Source organism: Vulpes vulpes, unplaced genomic scaffold (genome assembly GCF_048418805.1).
Source record: "Vulpes vulpes isolate BD-2025 unplaced genomic scaffold, VulVul3 Bu000000642, whole genome shotgun sequence".
Taxonomy (NCBI): domain Eukaryota; kingdom Metazoa; phylum Chordata; class Mammalia; order Carnivora; family Canidae; genus Vulpes; species Vulpes vulpes.
This window is the reverse complement of record NW_027325668.1, coordinates 1,282,203-1,304,918: the sequence shown is the minus strand read 5'-3', so window position 1 is coordinate 1,304,918 and position 22,716 is coordinate 1,282,203. Positions and strand designations below refer to the sequence as shown.

General features: G+C 33.9%; 1 pseudogene; it reads right to left on the bottom strand.

Moving 5' to 3' along the window:
* Nucleotides 1–1,494: 1,494 nt before the first annotated feature.
* LOC140596433 (procathepsin L pseudogene) lies at nucleotides 1,495–3,566 on the bottom strand (annotated as a pseudogene).
* Nucleotides 3,567–22,716: the final 19,150 nt, after the last annotated feature.

The following is a 22,716-nucleotide window of genomic DNA, read 5'->3' as shown; positions in this document are numbered from 1 at the left end:
ACACTGTCTTGAGGATCACAGATTTGTAGTACAGCTTGAAATCCAGCATTGTGATGCCCCTGGCTCTGGTTTTCTTTTTCAATATTCCCTTTGCTGATTCCATACAAATCTTAAGATGATTTTTTCCAACTCTCTGAAGAAAGTCCATAGTATTTTGATAGGGATTGCATTGAATGTGTAAATTTCCCTGGGTAGCATAGACATTTTCACAGTATTAATTCTTCCAATCCGTGAGCATGGAATATTTTTCCATCCCTTTGTGTCTTCCTCAAAATCTTTCAGAAGTGTTCTGTAGTTTTTAGGGCATAAATCCCTTACCACTTTGGTTAGGTTTATTCCTAGGTATCTTATGGTTTTGGGTGCCATTGTAAATGGGATTGACTCCTTGATGTCTCTTTTTTCAGTCTCATTTTAGTTTATAGGAATTCCACTGATTACTATGCATTGATTTTGACTCCTGCCGCATGGCTGAATTGCTGTATGAGTCCTAGCAATCTTGGGGTGGTGTCTTTTGGGTTTTCTACACACAGTAACGTGTCATGTGCAAAGAGGGAGAGTTTGCCTTCCTCTGTCAGTTTAAATGCCTTTTATTTCTTTTTGTTGTCTGATTCCTGAGGCTAGGACTTCTAGTACTATGTTGAATAGCAATGGCGAGAGTGGACATCCCTGTCATGTTCCTGATCTTAGGGGAAAGGCTCTCAGTTTTTCTCCATGGAGAATGATATTTGCTGTGGGCTTTTCATAGATGGCTTTTGAGATGCTGAGGAATGTTCCTTCTATCCCTACACTGTGAAGAGTTTTGATCAGGAATGGATGCTGTATTTTGTCAAATGCTTTCTCTGCATCTATTGAGAGGATCCTATGGTTCTTGTTTTTTTCTCTTGTTGATGTGATCTATCACATTGATTGTTTTATGAGTGTTAAACCAACCTTGCATCTCAGGGATAAATCCCACTTGGTCATGGTGAATAATCCTCTTAATGTACTGTTGGATCCTATTGGCTAGTATCTTGTTGAGAAATTTTGCATCCATGTTCATCAGGGATATTGTTCTATAATTGTCCTTTTTGGTGGGGTCTTTGGTTTTGGAATCAAGGTGATGCTGGCCTGTTAGAACAAATTTTGAAGTATTCCATCCCTTTTTATCCTTCAGAACAGCTTTAGTAGAATATTATTTCCTCTTTAAACATTTGATAGAATTCCCCTCAGAAGCCATCTGGCCCTGGAATTTTGCGTCGTGGCAGGTTTTTGATAACTGCTTCAATTTCCTTGTTGGTTATTGGCCTTTCAGGTTTTCTATTTCGTTTTGTTCTAGTTTTGGTCATTTGTGATTTTTCCAGAAATGCATCCATTTCTTCTAGATTGCCTAATTTATTGGCTTATAGCTGCTCATAAAATGTTTTTTAAAATCATTTGTATTTCCTTGGTATGGTTCTGATCCCTCCTCTTTCATTTGTGATTTTATTACCTTGAGGGTTTTTTTTTTCTCTTTAATAAGGCTGGCTAAGGGTTTATCTATCTTATTAATTCTTTCAAAGAACCAACTCCTGTTCTTCTTTTTTTATCTGTTCTGCAGTTCTTCTGGTCTCTGTTTCATTGAGTTCTGCTTGAATCTTTATTATCTCCCCTCTTCTGCTTGGTGTAGGCTTTATGTGCTGTTCTTTCTCCAGTTCATTTAGGTGCAAGTTTAGCTTGTGTATTTGAGTTATTTCCAGTTTTTTGAAGGAGACTTGTATTGAGATGTATTTCCTTCTTGGGACCTCTTTGCTGTATCCCAGATTTTTTGAATGGTTGTATCTGCATTTTCATTAGTTTCCCTGAATCCATAGATTCTTCTCTAATTTCCTGGTTGACCCATTCATCTTTTAGTAGGATGCTCTTTAACCTCCATGTGTTTGAATTTCTTCCAAATTTCTTCTTATGACTGAGTTCTAGTTTCAAAGCATTGTGGTCTGAAAATATGCAGGGGGGCAATCCTATCTTTTGGTATCGGTTGAGACCTCATTTGTGACCTAGTGTGTGGTCTATTCTGGAGAAAGTTCCATGTGCACTTGGGAAGAATGTGTATTCAGTTGTGTTCAGTTAGAAAGCTCTGTAAACATCTGTGAAATCCATCTGGTCCAGTGTATAATTTAAGGCCCTTGTTTCTTTGGTGATGTCATGCTTAGAAGATCTGATATTTACTGACAAGGACTGTGTTGAAGTCTCCTACTATTAGTGTATTATTTTATTTTTTTCTTCCTCTACTTATTGAATTAAAATTTATTTCAAAAGGTAAAGTTTATATATCCTTTGAATAAATAAGAAGTCAAAAATTTTAGAATTAAGTAATAAGTCTTCAACATTATAAAGCCATATATAGCAGTAATTAAAGTAGTGGTAATGTCACAGAAAATGATAAAAATGTCACAGAATTCAAATCACAACTTGGATTCTCAATGATTCAAGTGTCTTATCTTACACAATAAGAGTTTGGTCAATTTTAAGATAAACTTCCTCCAGATATGCTGTCCTCAAGTCCTCTAATCTTGTGGTCCATCAGCTCACACAATGGGATAGTTGGTTGCTGTGGCAATTCTACAATGGTTGTTCTGGTCTTAGGCCATTTTTATATAGCCATTCCAGCCCCATTCTGGACCCCAACTGTTCTTGATAATCCAAAATTTATTATTTGAGTCTGTTCCTACAAAGCCATAGCCAGCCACCCGAACACCATGATCTAGATCTTTGCAGCTGCAGTCTGGATCAAATTAAATGCCTGCTTTGTAGAACTGGAAATGCCTGCATCAGTAGCAACAGAGATGGGCCCTAGAGTTGCCACTGCCTTCATTAGGGTCTTTTCCCATTGAGGGAGGTCCATGAAGCCAGTGTCATTGGCAGCAGAACACTCAGTCTTGTAGTTACAGGTCTCTATGTCCTTTCCAAGATATGGATAAGATTCCTCTGAATCCAGGCCTCCATTGTCTTTAACATGATGAAAGGTGTTATCCATCAGGCCACCACTGCAGCCCTCATTGCCTTGAGCCTTAGAGCAGTCCACCAGGTTCTGCTCACTCAGTGGCACAAGTTTGCCTGTTTTCCGGAACATCTGTCTTTTGAGGGCACCAGTTGCACTAAAAGTCCAACAAGAACCACACTGACTCTGATTCTGCACAGGAGTTACGTAGCCTTTCTCTCTCCAGTCCACAGATTTGGGGATCTCAGCAAAGATAGGTTCTTGGAACACTTTCCCTTTCTTGTGCTTCTGGTTTTGAAAGTCATTCATCACCTGCCTGAATTCTTCATTGGTCATGTCACCAAAGGTATTCATCGCCATTGTGAAGCCATGTTTCCCTTGGCTATATTCTCAATTATGCAGTTCAATCATTTTCATATTCTCCCACACTGCTCTCCTCTATCCTTCTTCATTCATGCCATATAATCTGTGCATTGCCTTCCACTGGTACCATTATGCATTTAAGCTTTCATCGAGTTTTGGAGCTGCTGAGGCTATTCACAAGCAAAGGGCAGTCAAGAAGAGTGAACAATTCATGTTTCAAAAACCTGCGGCATCCACAGCTGCGCAGGTGCACCCCACGGATCGCCAAGGCCCATGAGTCTAGTGTATTATTTTCTAAGTATCTCTTTACTTTGGTTATTAATTGATATACTTGGCATTATTAATTGATATACTTGGCATCTCCCACATTAAGAGCATACATATTCATGATTGGTAGGTCTTCTTGCTGGATTGATCCTTTAAGTATGATATAGTGTCTGTCTTCATCTCTTACTACAGTCTTTGGGATAAACTTTAATTGATCTGATTTGAGGATTGCTACCCCAGCTTTCCTTTGAGGAGCATCTGAATGGTAGATGGTTTCCACTCCTTCATTTACAGGCTGGAAGTGTCCTTAGGTCTAAAATGAGTCTTTTGTAAGACAGAAAATAGATGGGACTTTCTTTTTTATCCAGTCTGATACCCTGTGTCTTTTGATGGGATCATTTAGCCCATTCACATTCAGAGTAACTATTGAAAGATATGAATTTATAGTGTTATCGTAATACCTATTCTGTCCCTGTTTTTGTGGATTATTTCCTTGAGCTCCCTCTTTCTTTTACAGGGTCCCCTTTAATATTTATTGTAGAGATGGTTTGGTGGTCACATAGTCTTTCAGTTTCTGCCTATTCTGGAAGCTCTTTTTCTCTCCTATTCTGAATGAAAGTCTTCTTATTTAGGACCCTGAATATATCCTGCCAGCCCTTTCTGGCCTCACCGGTCTCTGTGGAGAGGTCTGCTGTTAATCTGGTATTTCTCCCCATATAAATTAAGAATCTCTTGTCTCATGCTGCATTAAGAACTTTCTCTTAAATGTTTGGGAAAAATCAGAAAGGGAGACAGGACATAAGAACTCCTAACTCTAAAATAAATTTATTATCAAAAAAAGAATTTTCTCTTAATCTTTGAAATTTGCAAGCTTCACTATTAAATGTGAGGTGTTGAATGGTTTGTATTGATTGGGGTGGGGGGGAATCTCTAACTCTTGGATCTGAATGCTTGTTTCCCTCCCCAAATTAGGGAAGTTCTCAACTATGGTTTGTTCAAATATACTTTGTGGTCCTGGGATCCCTGGGTGGCGCAGTGGTTTGGCGCTTGCCTTTGGCCCAGGGCGCGATACTGGAGACCCGGGATCAAATCCCACATCAGGCTCCCGGTGCATGGAGCCTGCTTCTCCCTCTGCCTATGTCTCTGCCTCTCTCTCTCTCTGTGTGACTATCATAAATAAATAAAAATTAAAAAAAAAATTTTATACTTTGTGGTCCTATCTATCTCTCAGTCTCTTCTGGAGTCAAATTATATGTAAATTCTTCCTTATCAAGCTATCATTTATTTCCCTAACCCTTTCTTCATTGGCTCTTAATTGTTTTTCTCTTTTTTCCTCAGCTTTCTTCCTTACCATCAACTTGTCTTCTATGTCACCCATTCTCTCTTCCACCTCATTAACCCTAGCAGTTAGGAAATCCAGTTTGGATTGCATCTCATTTAATCTCTTTTTAATTTAGGCCTGATTAGATCTCACTTCTGCAATAACAAAGTCTCTAGAGTCCTTTAGGCTTTTTTCCAGAGCCATCTGTAGCTTTGTATTTGTACTTCTGAATTGACTTTTTGACATTGGATTTAAATCCAAATTCTGTAACTCTGTTATTGGTTCTTTCTTTTTTGGTGAATTCTTCCTTCTAGTTACTTTATCCAGTGCAGAGTGGCTGTATGAGTGGGTTGAAACAAAAATATCAACCACACCCTAAGTAAAATATACCCTAGATGATTCCGAAGAGGTCAGAGACCATAAATAAATAAATAAATAAATAAAACAGAACAACATAAAACAAAAGGATCACTAAAGTGAAAAACAAATTTTAAAACAAATTAGTAAAAATAAAGGGCCAAAAACCACAGAGAATAAGAAAAAGAAAGTAAAAAAGAGAAAAAAGGGGGGGGGGGCGGGGGATGGTGGTGGTGAATAAATGATAGTGGAGATAATGTAGTCTACCTGAGGGGTCCTAGAGGGTATTCCTCTTGGTTTTGAGTGTATTTTGTTCTGTATGTTAGAGGATGCTCTATCCTAAATTTATATATACCATCAATACTTATTTAAAGCCCCAACTTTGAACACCAAAACAAGATAAAAGAGGGGGCGCAGAATGGGAAGGAAGAGAGAATATAATCTCACAGAATGAATCAGCACATTATTCCACTTGTTTCTGGGTGTATGTTGACGTGTGTTAAAAGGTATTAACTTACACCATTGTAAAACAAAACGAGGCAGAATAAACAAGAAACAAAAACCCATAACTCATATATCTCCCAAAATTAAATTATGTTGAAGGGAATCCAGAAGTGAAAAATACATCTAAGACATATAATTGTAGAAATATGAAAGTCAAAAAGGAAAAAACTTAAAAATGAAGAGGTGGTAAAATATTATAGTTAAGGTGGGAAAAGAGAAAAAATACTGGAAATTTTTAGTCTAATATGAAAATGAGTCATAATGGAAAAGGGGGGGAAAAGGGGCCCTCTAGTTCTAGATTCTATTTTCCCTTGATTTTCCCTCAGTCATGGAGATTTCAGTGCTGCTTGGTCAATAAACTTGCTCTTCCCCAGTTCTTCCAGCTGGTCTCCTGGGGGAGGGGCCTGCTGTGCTGATTCTCAGGTGTCTGTGCCTGGGGGAGATGCCCCATCCCCTGCCAGGTGCCGGGCTCAGTGAGAGCTGTGCTCCTCGGAGTGCCCCTCCCCACTTTATTCTTATTTATTTATTTAGCCTTTCTATCTTTTAGAAAGCCAAAACTTTTCTCTCTGTAGCATACCAGCTATTCTCTCTTTGAATCTCAGGTCGAATAAGTAGGTGTTCAGGATGTTTTGAAATTTATCTAGGTAAGTTTGTCAGGCCAGGTGAGTTGAGGGCCCCAACTCTTCCACCATCTTGCTCTTCCCTCCTCTCTCACAGGTACTTAAACATGGATTAAATTGAAGAATTTTTGGAATTTTCAGAGTGGCAGTGCAAAGACTATTTGGATTAATTAGAAGATAGTTAATCAAAAAATAGCATAGACAAGTTCCTTTTCAAATGAGGAAAGAAAGCTAATGTGAACCTAGAGGACTAACATGGTTATCCTTCACAGCATAATAATAATAAGCCCAGTCCACCTAGAAGAGGTGTAAGGACTTACCCTGTCTTTATTGCAACTTTTAATAGCTTCAAGTTCAATGTAGGAGTTAAGACATATTATACTACAGTAAATCTTGTCAAATATCTCAAAATTGGGAAAAAAAAGAAAAGAAGTTTTGTGGATATGGAAAGAAATGTTAAGTTCTCCTACCATTTTGGTATTTTTTAAAACATATGTGTCCAAAGCAATAGCTTTATGTGACATATTGGATACCTTTAATGAAACATAATATGTATAGAATCATTTATTTGAGGAACTTTCTGAGTTTTTTCAGGATGATAATTTAGCACAATGTGGAACAAACTTGCTCAGAAACTTTACACAAGTAGATCTTTTGCAAAAGCATACGGTAAACTTTAGTGGTTTATTTGACAATTATTGAGTAGTATCCCATGTGATTTTCATAAATCTTCTTAACAATAACAGTTTTTTTTAAATTTCGCTACAAAGATATTTTAAATAGTTTGCTTAACGTGAGGTGTTTGGGTATTTATCCCATAGATCATTAACCCAGGAACTTTGCCAAGTGTGTATTTATAATTTTTCCTGAGTACTCAACCTGGCACTAAATATTTCCTTATGGCATATCATAATGGAAAACAATGACATGTAACATTAAATAAGTTAGGGATATGTTTCAGATAGCATTTCTGATAGCCAGATATAACTATCTCTTTAAAAAAGTGAAATTATGACTGAAAATATGATGAAAACATATATCTGGATGATTTTTGGAAGAGTTCCTTAACAGCTTTTGTTATTGTTAAAAACTTAAATAAGAGACTTAAACTTAGGTTTTTAATTGGTAACCTCTAGTTTTCTGAGAAGCAAATTGTAATGAATATGTCATTTGTCATATTGTAACTTGCTTTTTTAATTATAAAGCTGACTTTGACATTTTAATTCTATTTCACACCTTTTAAATATTTACTGATTTCATACAACTGACTGTACCCCATTTCTCTGTATCTCTTTTAACAAGTATATAAATCAGAAATATACTGTAACAAAGGCTTGACTCATGGAATATGTGAAAAAGACCAGTGTCTTGCACTTGTATAGACACTTCTCACAAATTATTGCAGATTTTTCTAAATGTTCTGCTTATACAGTTTCCTTATTCAATATCTGTCATGTTTATTGAATTTGATGTCTTGAAAGTGCATCAGAATAAGCTTTTGGAGGGTAAGAAGGGGTTGGAAGTGTTCACTTCATTTTGGTCTCATCTTGTGAGGAAATCATTTGACTCTTGAAGGAAGAAAGTTGCAATGGTGATCGAAGGAAATATCTATTATTTCTATGCTACTTCTAATTTTAAAAATACCTGACAAAATTCAGGGATGCCTAAATAATGAGGCAAGATATCTGACCTTTATGATTTTAGTCCTGCAAGGTTATGTTTCTATTATGGGTTGAATTTTGTTTCCCCAAAAGGTGTTGAATTCCCAATCCCCAGTTCTTAACCCCAGGTTTTTATGAATGTAACCTCATTTGGCCTTTGTAGATGATGAAGTTCAAAATAGTGATGAACTGATCATATTTTATTAGCATACTATATTACTTCATACATGTGAAGTGTAACACTCACCCAGGGAATTTTGCCAAATCGAGGAATAGGTTCTAAGACTCTCATAAGCCATATATGATACCAGACTACTAAGGAGGAGGATATAGAATGAAAAATATAGTTTCCAATGCTTGACGGAAACATCAAGCATTCATTTTCTGCACATTTCAGTGGCCTATACTACTTACTTGCAAGAAGAGGATGTGTGTGTCCGGTGGGTGCAGGATCTGACATGAGGTAAAAGTATCATGCTCCATAGGAGCCAATATATTTTGTTACAGTTTCTTAGACATAGCTTCTAGAGGCCTCTCAAGACATAATGCATAGAATCATCATACTCCTAAGAAGCTATGGCTTCTTATCTAGTAGTTTTTAGATCTCTGAGTCCAGATTAAATTTGCCAACAGAGGTTATTTTCAATCATAATCTTTGTTGCTTAGAAACATAGAGGACATACCACCTTATTAAGTTGCCAGGGGAACAGAGTTAGAAAATTAACCTAAAGTCAAATTCTCATGAAAAAGGATAAAAGGTTTCATTAATCTATTACCCATAATACTTAGTAACATAATATTAGTGGAATTAAGCCACTCTCTAGTAGTATTTTGCACTTGGAGGATGTTGGATACAGTAAACCATTGAGTATTTTCACTATATTCAGCTCAGTATTCGAGGTGTAGTATACTCTAAGAGATCTATGGGGCTGTAGTACACCTCCATGGGGTAAATGTAAACCCTTGTACATTTATGAAGAAACCATGATCCACATTAAGTAACTACTTCCTTTGTCAAAATAACCATTATCTTCCGTGTTTCTTTTCTCAGTCATTACTCCTGTGTTTCTAGGACTTTTTGCTCTAGCATACCCTCTAGTCCTTTTATTCCACTACACCTTCAAATATTCTTGCTGACTTAATCATAACTCTTTTGTGCTACAATCAACTTTATCAAGAACTTTCTTCTCTAGGAAACTTACAAAAAAAATAATATTTTTGCTCATCGTCTTGGGGCATATATTGCTTAATTAATAAGCTGTTTCCATATTTTAGTAACATGTTTGAATTTCACCAGGAATCCTTAAATCATCAACTTCAGGGAATTTTTATCAAGGGATATTCAGGCAACATATCCAGTATTTAAAAGATATTACTTTGGGCATGTGTTCTGTTTACAGCCCTAATATCCTTTAATCATGTTCTATTGTTGTCATGTGTGAAGTTGATTCTATTAAATGTTTTATTTTTATTTTGACTTGTCATTGGATTATAATGTTAAATCATTTTCTATTTCTTGTCCTTATACTTGTGAATAATATATGTTTACTTTTTGTGTTTGAAGCTGACTTTCATGTTTTCTCTTTTCCCTTTTTTGTAATTGAACTTCTTTACACTGCTCCAGAACCAGAAGTTCAAACAAAATGTAACCACATAAACACACATACACAAAGACCCTTATCAAAAAGCAAAAAAAAAAAAAAAAAAAAAAAACAGAAAACAAATTTAACTTTGATCTTGATCTTGTGCAGCTATGGTTTCCTTAGATCTATACTAAGAAAAATTTCACAAATCTTGTTCTTAATTTTTGAAGAGCACCTAAACACTCACACACAGCCTGCAGAGTACAACACATCGGTTAATTGAATAGACTTATAGAGTCACCATAAAGCATATTAATGCAAATCTTTTAATAAGGGCAAAAGATACTATAAAGCAGAAAAAAAAAGAGACTTCAGGCAAGATTTAGGGGCCCCAAAACTTCCAGAAGCACCTGCCTTAAGCCTTGCTATGAACACAAGGATGTATTTTGTTTCTAGATTGAATTACCAAAATTTGTAAAACAAATACTAATTTGGGGAGAGCAACTCGAAAGTTTCCAGTGAGGTCTTTCATGACCCTGTTTACATAATTAATTCAGGCTAACTGGTTACACAAGGTGTAAGCTATCAATAAACCAACTGGGCCTAAGAGCCACAAGGGAGTTTCAGGTATTAAATAGCACATGATAAATCATTAGTAAATGCCTAAAGGTAAATGCCTTTATCTTGGCTGAAAGACAGTGCCGGATTTCCAGGCATCCACACAATAAGCACAGAGCTGTGTGACTAGAGCTGAAAATAACTCTATACTAAATGATAATTGCATGTTCATTATTATAGGGTCTTTATAAAAATAATAAAAATATCAAAATTCAAACAAATTGCCTTTTTAGAAATATTAAGTATGCTTGTATAATAAGATAGCTTTGGCTATATGAAAAATCATCCCAAAGATTCAATGGTTTAAAACAACAATCTTTTATTTAGCTCCTGATTCTGCTATTTAGCAATTTGGGCTGGGCTCAGCTAGGCTCATCTTCTAGTTTAAAATGCGTCTGTTTATGTGTGTACAGTGAGCTGCTGGGTTGATTGGTTTCTTGTTGCTTTGGAAGACCTCTGATATGGTTCATTGCTGTTTTATTGGCCTCTCATGACATGTTGATAGGATGCCTTGGTAGGGTTCCCAGAGTGAAAGTCTGCAAGATTTTTTGAAGTCTAGTCTCAGAGCTGGTACAGTGGCCACATTTTATTGGCTAGAACAAGCATCATAGAAGCAGATACCGTGATGGTAGTTGGGGTGTAAGTTATTTATTATGAACTAACATCTATAAAAGAAAAAGAGAGGAAATAGGATTGGGTGGAGGAAGAAGTTGATCTGCATGTAGATCCAACAGTCTCAGCCAATGTGGAAAGCTTCAGAGTAAGGCTTATCTGTCAGAGTATCCTGCATTAGACCACAAAGACTAGATTCTTATTCTCCTGTCTTGCTCAGGCACTGAAATTAGGAAAAAGAATGACTTTAGGTAATAATGGTTCTTTCTAACTGAGGCAGAATGATCACAGTAAGCTCTCTAATGACTATATCTCATAGCTAGTCAGTAAGTATTCCCTTGAAGGGGAATCTGGGCAACCCAGATTCAAGGAGAGAGAAAATAGATTTGGCAACCTAAGGCCAACTGACACAGGTGATGCCAACTGTGACCATGTTTACCTACTTTCATGACATTCAAGGGTACCTTGAACACAATTTGTACTTAATACAAATTTATCTAATTGAATGAACTGCCAAAAAGCAAATAAGTACATGGAAGGTTATCAAGTAGGTACATTGCATGGTAAGTAGGTATAGTAAGCACATCTACTTTCTTGTTTCTAGATGAAATTATATGATCTCTGCTCTTAGGGATGACTATTGTCAACTATACATTCAGCATCCTAAATACAATTCTTGAGTTGCTAAGTGGTTTCACTTTATAATTAATGGTCTTATCCTTTTCCCATTCTAGACAGGCTAGGCACTTTCATATCATTTCACTATCTGAAATATGATTTGATTTTTCACTCATCTACTAAAATTTGATAGCCTGGTCTGCCAAAAAGAAAAACTTAGACAAGAGTCCAAGAGGGCTGAGATGTAACCCAACATATTCACCTAAATTTTGTATTAATTCTGGGCAGAACATTCTCATTTGTGGCCTTATCAGTAGTAAAATAGAAATTCCTAAGTACTTTGCCCTCTTTATCTTTTACCATTTTTTTTAGCACAGGTTTTGTGACTTATCTTTTCAAACTATTTTTCATTTGGAACTTATTCCATCTAGTAAATGCTTCCTGTTAAGTCCTTAATTACAGACTTCATTTATCCACTTTTATTTTGTTTCACATTGATTTTTCTCAGGGTGTCTTTCATGAATCTGCATCTTGGTATCAGCTCCCTTCTCATTTTGCAGAGGTGAGCTATCAGATGGCAGCTGGTTCATAGATCGGTCGACTTGTCATATGCTTTTCAAGTTAGCAAAACTAATTGTGGATGAGTAAAGGAAAGCCTGGCATTCTTTTTGAAGCAACAACAAGACACTTGAAGGATTTGTTCTTTACGTTGGGTAATTATTGGTAACTGGTGGCTTAATGTAGAAGAACTGTAACTATGTAGCCTTCAGGGAGATGTTCTCTATTCCTAGCAATGGGTCTCAGCTGTCAGTGTGAGAGTCACTTTTCAGAAAATCCCCAAATTTTGCAGTCTGAATCTAAGCACTGTGTCACCAACATCATGACTATGCCCTGGACATGACAAATAGTAATAAGAGAAAAATATTTTACAGCTATCCAGACAAATTCATTGCTGTAATACCAACATATAATGTAATAATAGTATAAGATTTCTGTATGTGTGATAGCACCGTTGCCAACATGTTCTGTAGGGAAAAATGTGTCTCACTGGATTGGAAAGAAAAACACAAAATTATGGGACACCTGGTGACTCAACAGTTGAGTGTCTGCCTTTGGCTTAAGGCATGATCCCCAAATCCCGGTATTGATTACCACGTTGGGCTTCCTGCATCTCCATCTGCTTATGTCTCTGCCTCTCTCTCTGTCTCTCATGAATGAATAAATAATAAAAATTTTAAAAAACACACAAAATTCTGACTAAACACTCCATCAGTAAAGAATGTGCTAGCATAATTAAGAACTATTTGGATATGATATTATTTATTAATATTATTATATTGGAAAACAGCAAGCAAAAACTAACAGAGAAGTGTGAGGTGAATAATAGAAACAAAACTCAGATGGAGTAAATGTGGGCCATTCTTTGAGTTGACACTCTATTCATGATTATAAATGAAACCTATTGTTAGTGTTATAAATGAGACTTATATTTAATATTTCCAGGTAGGTCCAAATGTTTTCTAAAACAGCAATTAAAAAACAGTGTCTGAAAAAAAAAAAAAAACAGTGTCTGTACTTGGCTGAATTTTAAGTAATTCACCTAAAGGGAAATGCTATCAAGCAATATATATATATATATATTGTCCTAGAGTGGTTTCGTTTTTGTTTCTTTGCTTCAGAAGGCAAGAAAGGTTGTTAAAAATAGGCAGGGTTAGAATATACCATATTGGCAAACAATTTACTCAGGAAATTTACTATGGGGAATTTACTATGGGGGATTACTCCCCCAATTTACTATGGGAAATGTGAAAAGTTGTTAAAAAAAATGACAAGAGATTATTACCTCGCTTTTTTCATTGAACAATTAAATTCTAGTTGAATTTCTATAACATTGATTAATTTAGAACACCAAGATGCAGAAACATCAACTCATGGTTGTGTAGGGATCCCCTGATTCAGTTGAAGTAAATGTATCACTCGATACATTTCCTTTTGTCAAAAGTTTTGTATTACATGACTTAAATTATTCTGTATATAACATTTTGAAATTTAGCATTTAGAGGAAACTTCATATATAAGTGCTAGGTAACTCAAGCTACCAAATTTCGAAGCTATTTTTGTCCCCAATTGAGTTAATTCTCTATTTTCCATAATCTCTTAAACACTTCACTTGGAAATAGAAGACATGTTTCACCAACAACCTGTTTAAATTTAAAATTCCACAGCTATAGGATCAAGTAGGCAGTAACTTGGCAAGTGTATTTTTTCTAGGGTTTAAGGTAAAGAAGCTAAAATGAAACATGAAATAGTTAAGATCATTATTTGCATATATATAGAATCTTGCATTTTATCTGGGTTGTAAATCTTTCGTTCAGTTAAGTCAGCTGAATTCAAATTTCCTTTTTATTTATGGTCTTTTCTTAGATTCTTGAAATGGATAAAGCAAAATCAAGAGAAGATATTCATCAACACACATTGTTGTGACTTATTAAGGTCATGTTACTCCTTATCAGAACTAAGCCAGAGTTGACTTCTCACTCCCCCTGACATTGAGTCACTGCCATATTCTGCATCCAGCTCCAAAATAAAGTAGCAGATTTTTAAGGGTGGAATAAGAAAAGCACAGGTGGTACCACCTACTGTAAATGCTTTAGTTCTTCTTAGATCAGTAACAGCTGTTGGTCTTCTCAGTGTTAAAAAGCAAAACAAGGCGTAGAATGTGGGCTATTGACGTTGTGCAGCAATACAATTTGTTTGCGCAGATCATGATAACCAACAGCAACTTGAGAAGTGTTTCCTTTTTGGGCTTTTGGTAAAAAATCTTCAGGCCTGACTGCCTACCTTGCAAATAGTGCTGTTGATCTATTGATTAATTCTGGACACATTATAAACTATATAACTACCATGTGTTTTAATCTCACTAATCTGAGAGTGTACATTATATAGTTTAAAGGGATTTTAAGAATTAATGAGCATCTGTTTCATCCTGTCTAGGCATATGGGGGAGAGAGGTGAAAAGAAAAGGGGACAAACTGTTTTGAGGTTTGTGATAATGTTACCTTAAATGCCCCCTCTCACTGAGGCTAGGACTACCCTCTCTCATCTTTTACAAGAAGCCAGGCTTTCCACTCATTGAGGGTACAGCAAGAAGTAAAATTGCATATTTGTGATTAGGACTGGGCCACCGAAGAAGAGTCTTAGGTATAGGGCTGGTCATTTGTTGGAAGAAAAGGAGTCTTAATTAGAATAATTAAAGGGAGGTAGCACATGTGGGCATGATTTAGGCTATCTTCAAGATGCTGTGTGGTTCACCTTGATGGATAAAGTGTGTAATAGGATATTCTAGATCACAGCATCAGTCAGGCAAGAGTGTGTTTCCATTTGGTCTATTTTGAAACAGGATCCTAAGTAAGGCATAAATAGGAGAAAGCAGTCAGAAAATAGCTCCTAGGGAGCAAGGTTTATAACAAGATTAACATCAGCCTGCCCAGAACGATGACGTCTGAGGATATCCTGATATCCTGAAGATGTATTCAGAAATAAATCAGCAGCTCGGTACGGCTGAGGCTGGGTATTAGTAATGATTAGGCCAAGAGTTGACAGAAGTTGGAAAACACAAAGGTAAATAAAAGAATTTATAGCAGTAGCTTAGTAACACTAAGCATTTAAAAGAATAAAGTTCAGTGTATCATACAGAAAATAATGGCAAGTCTTCCTGTAGTTCTAGAATCAATTCCAGGAATTTGCCTTTTAAAACCCCAAATGATTTCAATATGGAAGATCCTTCCCCCCAAATTACAATTTATAAGCAGTGCTTACTGTCTATCAAGGAAATAAATGAATGTCTAAACAAACATAATAAATGGTAAAAAGTGGTACATTGCAATAAGAGAGGTATGGGCATCAGGGACAGCATTAGGATTGTTTTGAATTCACTTCGACTTTTAAGAGTATTCATCAGGGATAATGTAAAGAGGGGGACAATCTCGGGGAGTTGTAAACTGCTTAGCAGATGTATGCAGGTGGGTTGTCTCATGTTACACTCACTCTAAATATCCAGAGGAAGATAATATCGTGCAAGGTGCCTGGGTGGCTCAGATAGTTAAGCATCTGCCTTCTGCCCAGGTCATGATCCTGGAGTCCTAGAATGGAGCCCCACAGCAGATTCACTCCTCAGAGGGGAGTTTGCTTCTCCCTCTCCTGTAGCTCTGCCTTGCTCATGTGGTCTCTCTCTTTATTAAATAAAGAAAATCGTTTTTAAAAAGATAACACTGCAATAGTAAAACTGAAAGGGATATTAGAAACCACCTCATCCAAATTAATGAGAAAACAAGCCTAGAAAGCTATCTCATTCTATCTCTAGACAACCTTAACTATTCTGTAATGTCAAAAAAGTGTAGCCCCTTAATTTTTAAACACTAATCTGAAAACTATAGTCATGAATCATGAATAATTGATCTATTTTCTCTCCTAATAAAGTATTTAAATATTGGAGGACACTTTAAAAAATGTTTTTATTCCTTTTTAAAAAATTTACTCCTAGTTCTTTCATTTCTAATTCACATGACTTCTTTCTTTTCTCCTTTCTTTCTTCTTTGTTCTTTTTTTCTCTTCTTTCCTTCTTTCTTTCTTTCTTTCTTTCTTTCTTTCTTTCTTTTTTTTCTTTCTTTCTTTCTTTCTTTCTTTCTTTCTTTCTTTCTTTCTTTCTTTTCCTTCTTTCTTTTTTCATTCTGTTTTTAGAATTATGCCAAACTTTATCCCATAGGTACTTTTCAGTAATTTTCCAGGTTCTGTTTATTTTGAACATAAAAAAAATAAATCTGCAAGATTATAAATGCCATGAGTAACTTTCCTCAATGTCTTCTCTTTGAAGATGCCTTTCTTAGACTTTGTCCTTCCTAAAATGTGAAGGAAGTTAAACTATAGGGAGTTAAAAGGAAACATAGTAGTTACCCTGAAACTGTGTTCTGAATTTCCTCACTAGCTTGGAAATATCTGGAGAAGACAATATAAATCATGAAAAATTATAGAAGTAATGGAGTGATGATATCAGTTAACCACACAACCTACTCTTAAGTACATCCTTACATGATTCTACTTAGCCACAGAATTCTTCCCTTGAAGCTCAGTTTTATACTGTTTTGACTTTAAAACTCTTTATTGAGTGAAAGAACAAAATAATAATTTCTATTTGCCATAAATTTGTCTATGGAAGTGTAAAACATTTTCAAAAAAATAATCTCAAGTAAGTTGAACAACAATAATGAATTATAGAGAAACAAATATAGAAGAAATGGATGCATGTTCATCTGACAAAATATTTTATTCCATGAGCTTTTCTCCTTATTTTTAAAATAAATCTGTACTATTTTTACAAGGATGTTGAGATGATTAAATAAGAAAAAATATAAAGCAGTATAGAATCTGTTATTAATATTAAAACATTGAAGTATAAAGATAAAATGTATTTTAGTATAATAGTATTAAATTTGTGCTATTTTTCCTTGTGGCTATTGCTAGATATTCAGTATGAGATATTTAAATATATTTTAATATTTTTATAAGTCCAAAATGAGGTTAAAAAATAGATTTTAATATTGACATAGGGAATCATTAGTTTTAGTGAGAATGGTTTTCAGTGAGGACTCAAGTAACATTTAATTGTTTTATGGTATCTTTTACAGAAAGAAAGATTCTGTTGCAACCATTTTGGTCTCAAAGGTCCCTTTAGAGAGAGCTAAATACTGTTAGAATCTTTTAATAAGTGAAACTACCAAGAAGTTCATAAAGATAGAACAGATAAAGGTAGAACAGAGGTTACATATAGGATGTCACACAGATTCTCATATAAAGTAATTCCATTACCATATAATGAGGAAGAACTGTATTATATACTAAAATTTCTTTCTATTGTCCTTCTTTTATTATATTTATTTATTTTTTTTAAATTTTTTATTTATTTATTTATGATAGTCACAGAGAGAGAGAGGCAGAGACACAGGCAGAGGGAGAAGCAGGCTCCATGCACTCGGAGCCTGACGTGGGACTCGATCCCGGGTCTCCAGGATCGCGCCCTGGGCCAAAGGCAGGCGCCAAACCGCTGCGCCACCCAGGGATCCCTCTTTTATTATATTTAAAGGTAAAAGATCTTCACAGTTGAGATGTACTTTATAGTACATATTTATATCATTTTAATAATTCAGATATTTGGCATTTTGGGGGGATCCTCTTAACATAAATTGACATCTTAATTTCTAAATATTTGATTGAGCTAACCCCAATAAAGTTCATCTTTACTAGACCTAATACTTTTAGCCTAATATTTACATTTATGCAATATTGATGGTATTAAGATCTTCAATATATTTATAGTACATTCACTTTGGGTTTGTATTCTGTGTTACTTGTTTTTTTTCTTCTTTTTACCTACTGCCTTTCTCTTGTTAAATTTTTTCTTATTATTTTATTTTATTTATGTTTTTTTTTTTATGATAGTCACACAGAGAAAGAGAGAGAGAGAGAGAGAGAGGCAGAGACATAGGCAGAGGGAGAAGCAGGCTCCATGCACTCGGAGCCTGACGTGGGATTCGATCCCGAGTCTCCAGGATCGCGCCCTGGGCCAAAAGCAGGTGCTAAACCACTGCGCCACCCAGGGATCCCCTTTCTCTTGTTAAATCACATTTTTTTCTCTTTAGCTCTCCTTCTATTTGTAATATTTACACGTCAACATCTGTGTAATATTTATATGTTGAATACATAGAATCCTGCATGTCAAGGAGCCAAAAGGTCACTTGATTCATGTTTAATTAAAACTATGAGCACATCAAGAACACCTTCTTTCATTTTTTTTAAAGATTTTTTATTTATGTGAGGTGCCGGAAGAGGTTGTGTGAAAAGCATGTGGAAGCGACAGGACTCTACTTCGTGTATCTGAGTTCAATGCAGAGATCGCAAATGTCCTTCTTCAATGAGAGTGTAGCTCGGTCCTAGCTCCCATCAGTAAGTAAGTGTCCAGCACACGTCGGCCTGCACAGCTCACACACGTCTGAGAGTTGAGCTCATGGCCTGTCCCTCCCGCATCCTGACTGCCTGTACGGTTCGCTTCCACAGCATTTCGTTTGGTTATTTTCATGTCGATTTGATCATTTTGGTTTTGATTCGATTATTTTCATTTGGATTGATTATTTTCTATTCGATTTGATCATTTTCTATTCGATTCGATTATTTTAGTTTCTATTTGATTACTTTCGATTCGATTCCATGATTTTCATGTTGATGTGATTATTTTGGTTTCGTTTCGATTATTTTGGTTTCGATTGATTATTTTCGATTCGATTTGATTATTTTCGATTCGATTTGATTATTTTTGATTCAATTTGATTATTTTTGTTTCGATTTGATTATTTTTGATTCGATTTGATTTTTTTCATGTCGATTTGATTATTTTGTTTTCGATTTGATTTTCATTTCGATTGATTATTTTCGTTTCGATTTCATCATTTTCTATTCTATTCGATTATTTTAGTTACTATTTGATTACTTTCGATTCGATTCCATTATTTTCATGTCGATTTGATTATTTTGGTTTCGTTTCTATTATTTTCGTTTCGATTGATTATTTTCGATTCGATTTGATTATTTTTGATTCAATTTGATTATTTTTGTTTCGATTTGATTATTTTTGATTCGATTTGATTTTTTTCATGTCAATTTGATTTTAGTTTCGATTTGATTATTTTCAATTCGATTTGATTTTTTTCATGTCGATATGATTTTAGTTTCGATTTGATTATTTTCGATTCGATTTGATTTTTTTCATGTGGATTTGATTATTTTGGCTTCGATTTGATTTTCATTTCGATTGATTATTTTCGTTTCGATTATGTTTTTATTCGATTCGATTATCTTCGTTTTGATTCGATTATTTTCGTTTCGATTCAATTCCATTCCATTCGATATTTATCAATTCGATGCGATTTGATTTTCTTCAATTCGATTCGATTCCATTCCATTTTTTTCATTTCGATTTGATTATTTTTCTTTTGACTGTATTCTTTTTATTCCATTCGATTATTTTCGTTTTGATTCGATTTTCATTTCGATTGGATTATTTTTGTTTCAACTCAATTATTTTCGTTTCAACTCGATTGTTTTTGATTCGATTCGATTATTTTCGTTTCAATTCGAATTTTTAAATCGATTCGTTTATTTTCACTTCGATTTGATTATTTACATTTCGATTCAATTATTTTCGATTCGATTCGATTATTTTCATTTCGATTCGATTATTTTCGATTCGACTCGATTATTGTTGATTTGATTCGATTATTTTGGTTTCAATTTGATTACTTTTGATTCTATCTGATTATTTTCGTTTCGATGTGATTATTTTCGATTCAATTCGATTATTTTCATGTTGTGTGATTATTTTGGTTTCGATTATTTTCGTTTTGATGTGATTTTTTGTTTCGATTCGATTATTTTCGTTTCGATTATGTTTTTATTCAACTCGATTATCTTCATTTCGATTCGATTATTTTCATTTCGATTCGATTTTTTTCGATTCGATTCGATTCCATTCCATTCGGTTTCTATTGATTCGATGAGATTTGATTTTCTTAGATTCGATTCGATTCCTTTTTTTTATTTCGATTTGATTATTTTTGTTTAGATTCTATTCTTTTTATTCCATCCGATTATTTTCGTTTCGATTCGATTATTTTCATGTCGATTCGATTATTTTGGTTGCGACTCGATTATTTTCGTTTCTATTTTATTATTTCGATTCGATTATTTTCATGTCGATTTAATTATTTTGGTTTCAACTCGATTATTTTCGCTTCTACTTGATTTTTTTCATTTCGATTCGATTATTTCCTATTCAATTTGATTATTTTCGATTCGATTTGATTATTTTAGTTTCGATTTGATTATTTTTGATTCGATTCGATTATTTTCATGTGGATTTGATTATTTTGGTTTCAATTCGATTATTTTTGTATCGATTGATTATTTTCGTTTTGATTCGATTATTTTCTATTCGATTCGATTATTTTCATGTCGATTCAATTTGTTTTGTATTCGAATTTTTTCGATTCGATTCGATTATTTTCTTTTCAATTCGATTTTTCTCGTTTCGATTCATTATTTTTGTTTCGATTCGATTATTTTCTATTCGATTTGATTATTTTCATGTCGATTTAATTCGTTTCTTTTCGATTCGAATTTTTACGTTTCGATTCGATTATTTTCTATACGATTCGATTATTTTCATGTCGATTCAATTCGTTTCTTTTCAATTCGAATTTTTTCGATTCGATCCGTTTATTTTCGTTTCGATTCGATTATTTTCGTTTCGATTCGATTATTTTCATTTCGATTTGACTTTTCTCATCTCGATTCGATTATTTTCATTTCTATTTGATTATTTTCGATTTGATTATTTTTGATTTGATTTTTTTCGCTTCTACATGATTTTTTCGTTTCGATTCATTTATTTTCGTTTCGATTCAATCATTGTTTTGATTCATTTATTTTCGTTTCGATTCGATTTTTTCGATTCGATGCTATTCGATTGGATTTTTTTCTTTTCGATTCGATTATTTTTGTGTTTCAATTTGATTTTTTTTCGTTTCAATTCGATCATTGTCGTTTTGATTATTTATTTTCGTTTCGATTCAATTATTTTAATTTCGATTCGGTTATTTTCGTTTCGATTTGATTATTTTCTATTCAATTAGATTATATTCGTTTCGATTTGATTATTTTTAATTTGATTCGATTTTCGTTTCGATTGATTATTTTCATTTCGATTCGATTATTTTCTATTCGACTTGATTATTTTCGATTCGATCAATTATTTTCATGTGGATTTGAATATTTTGGTTTCGATTCGATTATTTTCATTTCAATTGATTATTTTCGTTTCGATTTGATTATTTTCTATTCGATTTGATTTTTTTGATTCGATTCAATTTGTTTCTTTTCTATTCGAATTTTTTCGATTCAATTTGATTATTTTCAGTTAGATTTGTTTTAGATTCGATTCAATTATTTTTGATTCGATTTGATTTTTCTCATTTCGATTTGATTATTTTCGATTCGATTTGATTTTTTTCGATTCAATTCAATTCGCTTCTTTTTGATTCAATTATTTTCGTTTCTATTTGATTATTTTCGTTTCGATTTGATTATTTTTATTTCGATTAGATTATTTTCGATTCGATTTAATTATTTTCGCTTCTACTTGATTTTTTTCATTTCGATTCGATTATTTTGGTTTCGATTTGATTATTTTCGATTCGATTATTTTCATATCGATTTGATTATTTTGGTTTCGATTCCATTATTTCCGATTCGATTTGATTATTTTCGATTCGATTTGATTATTTTCGATTCGATTCGGTTATTTTCATTTCCATTTAATTATTTTGGTTTCGATTAGATTATTTTCGCTTCTACTTGATTTTTTTCATTTCAATTCGATTATTTTCTATTCGATTTGATTTTTTTCGATTCGATTCAATTCGTTTCTTTTCGATTCGAATTTTTTGATTCGATTCGTTTATTTTCGTTTTGATGTGATTATTTTCGATTCGATTCGATTATTTTCATTTTGATTGATTATTTTGGTTTCGATTCGATTATTTTCGTTTTGATGCGATTTTTTTCGTTTCGATTCGCTTATTTTCGTTTCGATTGTTTTTATTCGATTCGATTATCTTCGTTTTGATTCGATTATTTTCGTTTCGATTCAATTCCATTCCATTCGATATTTATCGATTCGATGCGATTTGATTTTCTTCAATTCGATTCGATTCCATTCCATTTTTTTCATTTCGATTTGATTATTTTTCTTTTGACTGTATTCTTTTTATTCCATTCGATTATTTTCGTTTTGATTCGATTTTCATTTCGATTGGATTATTTTTGTTTCAACTCAATTATTTTCGTTTCAACTCGATTGTTTTTGATTCGATTCGATTATTTTCGTTTCAATTCGAATTTTTAAATCGATTCGTTTATTTTCACTTCGATTTGATTATTTACGTTTCGATTCAATTATTTTCGATTCGATTCGATTATCTTCATTTCGATTCGATTATTTTCGTTTCGATTCGATTTTTTTCGATTCGATTTGATTCCATTCCATTCGATTTCTATCGATTCGATGTGATTTGATTTTCTTAGATTCGATTCGATTCCATTTTTTTCATTTCGATTTGATTATTTTTGT